The sequence below is a fragment of a genome, unplaced genomic scaffold (assembly GCF_019419815.1).
Source record: "Pyrus x bretschneideri cultivar Hongxiangsu unplaced genomic scaffold, Pyrus_bretschneideri_v1 Contig11, whole genome shotgun sequence".
Taxonomy (NCBI): domain Eukaryota; kingdom Viridiplantae; phylum Streptophyta; class Magnoliopsida; order Rosales; family Rosaceae; genus Pyrus; species Pyrus x bretschneideri.
In genome coordinates, this window is record NW_025999402.1 from 2,936,372 (window position 1) to 2,942,859 (window position 6,488).

The 6,488-nt window shown below is 39.0% G+C and overlaps 1 pseudogene; it reads right to left on the reverse strand.

The window, feature by feature from the left end:
• Nucleotides 1-3,137: 3,137 nt before the first annotated feature.
• LOC103935056 lies at nt 3,138-4,626 on the reverse strand (annotated as a pseudogene).
• Between the last annotated feature and the right edge of the window lie 1,862 nt (nt 4,627-6,488).

The window sequence follows — 6,488 nt, forward strand, 5'->3', positions numbered from 1 at the left end:
ATCTTCTCCATTTCCACTCCATTCCACACTTCCATCCCCCCCAACCAACCTATCCTTAAACCTTGTGCTACAACAACGAGGAAGAGAAGAGTGCCTAAACGTTCATACAATTCAAGTTTGAGTTGTTGGAATGTTTAGGTGTTTCTTTGATTTCAAAGTTTCATTTTAATTCTCTTTGTTTTGTACGTATAAGGAATGGAAGAGAAGAGTGCTTAAACGTTCATACAATTCAAGTTTTGAGTTGTTGGAATGTTTAGGTGTTTCTTTGATTTCAAAGTTATGAGGAACTAAACCCCCTTTAGCTAGGGGGTGATTCGAAACTATGTTTATATTTGCAATATGAATTGATTAACTTTCGTTGGAATTTCATAAGTTTTGGATTCAATTTGTTTAACCGTTTGATTGATAACTTATTTATGAATGTTTATTAAGAATGCGCGCTTAATTTTCATGCATAAATATGACGCTAGAATATAAGTGAATTTCACCTAATCGTTATGAACTTATATTCACAAGTAGTGGAGGTTGCTTATAAACAATCGCGTTAAATGAATTCTTGGCACGAGTTTCATGCTCATCATAGTAACGAATGCCTCGTCAACACTTATAGTTTTCATAATGCTTAATGATCTTTGATTGTATCTTTATTGTGCTGTTCACGTAAAGGACTTTTGGAGAATGTTGTGAATTGCGTTGCGCAAACCCATCCAATTCATTAACTTAAGGAAAACTTGACGGTTAATTTAAGCGGACCTAATTAATCCGGAGTGTTGAATTTCATAATTTATCGAAAGACCAACTGAGAATCAATTTTGTATGCAAGTATAACATGTGTGGAGAAGAACCCCTTAGCTAGCCTTCATTCCATTCATTCCATCACAAATTCATATTTACATTCCGCTTAGTTTATTAACTTGTTTTGTTATTTCAATTTTCGTCAAATCAAAACTTCCCCCCCCCTTTACTTTCTTGTTCTTTAGTGCTTAGAATCTGTTTAGTTTATGTTTTAAAGTATTTTGAATCAAGCCATAATATTAAATTCGTCCAAAATTAATTTTGAGTCTTTTGGTTTGTCTTAATGTTTTAAATTTTAGTTTTGCATTCTTTGAGTCTAGTTTAGTGTTTTATATTGTTTTTACGTTCTTAAGTCAATTTAGAAGGTTTTAGCAAGCCCTCCTAATCCCCGGTCTAGAACGATCCCTCACTTATCCATTCTACTACAATTGTCAAACGAGGGTTTAATTTGAGTGTCAAGTAAATCTCGCATCACATCTCAAAGTTCCTCTTCTTAGTGAGGAATTAACTCAGAACACACTCGTAGAATAGTCTCTCAGATCTTGCCGATCATCTTTTTTCGTAACCATCTAGCTTCTCGAGCATCTGGCTGTGGAGCAATAACACATAGTGGCATGCTTAAGAGACAAATCATTTCCAGAAGAATATAAACTCCCCAAATGATGCGGATGATGAGCGCAAGATGACTGAAGTTTCTTCTACTTCAGTGACTGCGTAAGTCTCCATCTAGCCTTCTCATTGTTGCTTTAGGGCTTCGGCTGGTAATATAGGTTGAGGCCATGTGTGAGAGGCTCCAAATGAAGACCGTTATCATCATTTTTCCGTAAAAGAAAAGCATACTTCGGGTGCGCTTATGGAAAAACCTTGAAGGCACAGGCTACAAATACCCTAAACAAAATTGTTCGCAAGCTTCCCTACTACATGTACATACAAAATTGTTAGCACCCTTGAAGGCACAGGCTACATGTGCAACAAAGCATCATTGACCATGGAAGACAAGATTGCCGCCACCATAATTTATCTGGCATCCAACCTAATAGACGACACTTCAGGTAAGCAGGTGTTGTGGCTCTAACTAGATTGGTTTTGTCATCTGCGAATTAGAAAGGTTTGTCACTTGAAAATTGGCATTCTATGGCTTCGGTCTGTACCATGTGGAAGAGAATTTTCTGTTTGTCAACTATGCACAATCAGGATCCTTTACACTGCAGATGGCCATGGCTTTATCAATGATACTGGCGGTATTGACGTTGAGAAAAAAATTCCAAACCCTACATGACAAAAGTTTTGGTCCTCAAGTGTGAGAAGTTTCACAAATTTGAGGCAAGTTCCTTCAATTTGTAATTATTATAGGAAACTGAAAGAATGATGAAATTAGACAATGACAAGTAAGACAAATGAAACCAGTAGAAATGATATCGGACAGTATCATAATTCTAAGACCATAAAAGTTCTATTCCTGTGTGTATTGCAAGCATGTGCCTAATTAGGGATTATTGCAACTTAGTAGTTCCTACGAGCGATATCAAATTTGTATCTGAGCCATTAAGGGGAACTTTATGTACTAAAGACAAACAAGAAAGCGAAAAAAAAAGAAGAAAGAATTGCAATACAGATTGGGCTTGTGAACACATTGGACAGAGAACACAATTAAAACATTATATAAGTGTGTAACTGCACTAAAGACTGTAGTAGCGTGTGTGAAGTTAAGCTTCCATACCACTTTTAAGTACATCTTCATCGTATACGCAAACAATATCATGCATGTAAGAAAGCAGAAGACAGAACTGCTACGTACTGTGAGCATAGAAAAAACCAAACCAAAAACCAATCACTAATTCTAGTTGTTAAGCGATCCTCATTGGATGTCAAGAGGCATAATAGCTTTAACATCACCCAAATGCTACATTACAAAGGAAATAGCATGGCAAAAGCGTAATCAGCCTTACAGAATAATCTAAAATGTTGGTCAAGACGAAGCAAATCAAACTTTACTTACCATCAAATTGGAAACAAGTTATTGACAATGCATGTCCACGATAGCTGGTCTCCACTGCAATTATACCAACAACGACAAAAGTGAAGCGATGATACCAACAAGCAAATGAAAACAGAGTAGCATTGTTGATTAGAATTGGAATGATGGAATATAAATGTGCTTACACAATGAATATGGAAGCATCTGAAATTAACCAATTCAAAAGCTCCGAATCATGTGGAGGGTTACCAAGGTTATGGGTGAGGACCAGGTAAATGCAATATCTAAAATACTCATCCATACAACGAAGAAATCAAATGAAATCTGAGACAATGTATCGCGATGCCAACATGCCAAAAATGTGAAAAAGTAGTAATATAGTAAACACATTTGATATTATAGAGACTTCATTGGAGTCACAACACCGAAATCGCACCGGAAGAATGAGAGCTTTCCCACACCTCAGTACCCTCAACATCTTCGTGAATAACAAACAGCCTGTCTCCGCCGCCTTCGATTTTCTTTATAACCCATTTCTCGGAATCCTCCTCTTTATCCACAAAATTCCTCCTATACCACCCCTCACAAACCCCATTTTCTCTTTCCACCCTGCTTTCTGCTTCTGCCACCCTCGACCAAACCTCCAACCCACATTCCCTCCCCATAAACACTTGCTTTCTGTAACACCTAACCACGCTATTGGTACTGCCACTCGTCCCATCTCCGCCGGTGTTCCTCAAGCTTGGGTTTTTGTCTTGCAAATATACCCACGGATCATCCCCTAATTTACGCAAGTCTGCCACCGCCAAATCGCTGGACTTTGAACACAACTTGAACAGAGTCAACTCCTCAACGTCGGCGTCCACGTCGACGAATGAGTCCCCGAAGCAACTGGTCCGGCCTGAACCTGGTTCGTTCACCTCCCAAATCACCTCATTCGACCTCGGGTCCCACAAACGAATATAACCAGAGTACCCAAAGGCGTCGCACGTGACGAAATTCCCGACGATCAAGCCCGTCTTCGGAAGCCACCTCAGCTTTCCGACGGCCAAGTTCTTCGCCGAGTTTCCCGGTTGCCGGCTCAGCTCGGATATAATTTTGAGCGTCGATTTGTCGATCACGAGTATGCAATTCTCTTTACGGGGGCAATCAAATGACGTGAAGACAGAGCTCAGCAAGTGGGCAATGGCAGTGACTCACGCCTTGAAGATTATGGGATCTCCCGGGTCGGTCCAGTGAATTGACCCGAGGTTTCGCACGCTTGAGAAATCGTACAAGTGGAGTCCTGCGCCGGATTTGGATCCTACAGCGGCGATATCAGGATACACTCGGCAAATTGAGGTTATGTCCTCCAAATGCTACGCATAGTACTGGCGTGGCTGAGATTCCAATCGTAGCTGGATATCTGGCCGCCATGGGCGATCCAAACGGAGCCATTGTCGCCTGCGGTGATCGCCGAAGGATAGCCATCGGAGGTGAGTTGGATGGTGGTGATAATTGAGGCGTCAATTCCAGAAAAAGGAGGCGGTGTCATCACTGACTTGAGCTGCGACTCGATACCGTAGTAGAGGGCTTCATTGGCGAGCTTCTGCTTGGAGAATTAGCGAGCTGTGGAAGGGAGGCTGTCCGATCGAAGAAGCGAGAGGATGACGGACAATATCTCCGGGTCCCGATCTATGAAAAACCGAGTTCGAGTCGTCGGTAGAGCGGTTCGATAAGGCGGCTAAGAGAGAGTCGGGTCCGCCTGCCTGGATCGTTTTTAACGTTGTTTCGAAGTACTTGCCGCCGACGTTAAGCTTGATGAGGTCGTCGGTGTGGGGCCCAGGGGCAGTCTTGGAATTTCCGTTATCCATTATGAGGCCGCGTGAGGTTGAAGTGTTTTCACAGTCTTCAACTTCACGGGGACTTTCTGGATAGCTGCGAGGCGGGAGTGATCGGCAAAGCGACGGAAAGTTTTATGCTTGTCTTGACACTAATACCCTTCTTGTTTTACGAATTTACTTAATGGTTGGTTTGTGTGATTGCCTACAAAAGTCCAAAGAAAGCCCTTTTTTGTCATTTTGAATTGGAGTTTGTGTCGTAAAACTTTTGAGCTCTGCCCACGAGTTATGGTTAGGTTACATTGAGGATTTGATTGTTTTTGGTACAAGCCCATATTATAGGCCCACTTTCTAACCAAAACCAATCTTTTAAGCTCACTTTAGACCAACTCCTACCCTTAGAGTTAGAGCCAAACTCAAATATTTAGGTTTAAACCCAAAACATGTCAACCAAGGTTAAGACCTAGACCCAAAACATTTGGGTTTGGACCCAAATCAAAATCCAAATTTGGCTTACCTAATTCTTGCGTGGGTCCCATTTTAAAAAAAGAAAAGGTTTTTGAATATAAACTAACTAGCCGACAGTTGGGCCCTTCACGGCAGGGACCCTAGCTTTCCAATAATAACCCTAGGCTTAAATACGCCTTTCGATTTCTGGACCGTTGGTTATCAACGATACGAATCAAACTCATTTTTTTAGCAATCTTTTGATATTGATCTAAGAGTCCATATTTGTTTTTGTCAAATCCAACACTAAAAAAAAAGAGATCCAACTGTTGAAATTTAAATCCAATGATCAAAATAATAAAATATATATTTTTAAAACAAATCCACTGCAAAAAAATCATCCCAAACTCTATAAATACTCATTCATTTATTCATTCATCTACACAAAAGCAATTTCTTCCTCATATAATTTTCATATACTTCTTTCTCCATCAATTCTTTTGAAGATGTCTTTAGGACAAACTGCAAGAGGTTCAAATTGGAAGAAAAAAGAAGATGAAGCTTTATGTTGTGTTGCAATTTCTCAAATGAAAAACTATTGTTGTTTGGTGATTGTCTAATTCGTTTTGACTGGTGTTACTGAAGTTTGGTTGGTGTGGGTATTGAAGTATGGTTGGTGTGTGCATTGAAGTTTGGTTGGTGTGTGCATTGAAGTTTGGTTGGTTGAATGATTGGTCGGTGTGATTTGTTCGGTTTGGAATTTTTTTGGGAATATAAACTTTGTAGATTAAAACATTCGTAAATTTAAATTAAGATAACATAACTCAAAATTAAAAAAAAAAAACAAGAATTCTTACCACAAAAACAAAGTCCTGAATTTAGATATGGAGAATTAGGTGACATTCATTGTTCAAATAACTAACTTTTGTCTTTTATTGAGCATAAATATTTGGGTTTGGATCCAAGAGTTGAAGTTGGTCTTATAGAAACTACTGAGCCATTCACATTACTATTTCCAAAAACTCCCACCTTCCCACATTCATTCGATGCTTGTGAGCATCAAACCAACTGAACCGTCCAAACCGACCAATCCAAATCGTTTTACTTGGTTTGGTTTTGACCATGAAAAAAGTCAAACAATTTAAAAACCGAATCAAACCAATTTTATGTTGGTTTGGTTCGGTTTTGATACTTTTAAAACCAACCAAAATCAAACCGAACCAACCATATATCTTTTAGCTGTAATTTTATTTATTTTACACATGTCAATATATTATAGGTCATTTGGATATCCTAACCATACATATATTATAAATGTTAACATATTAGAAGTTGTAATGACTATTAACAATTAAAAATTCATTTGTATTTTAGGTGTACGTGAGCTTGTAACTAATAAACCATTTGCAAACATGAGATTTCATCTTTAATATAATTGGAACTTAGTC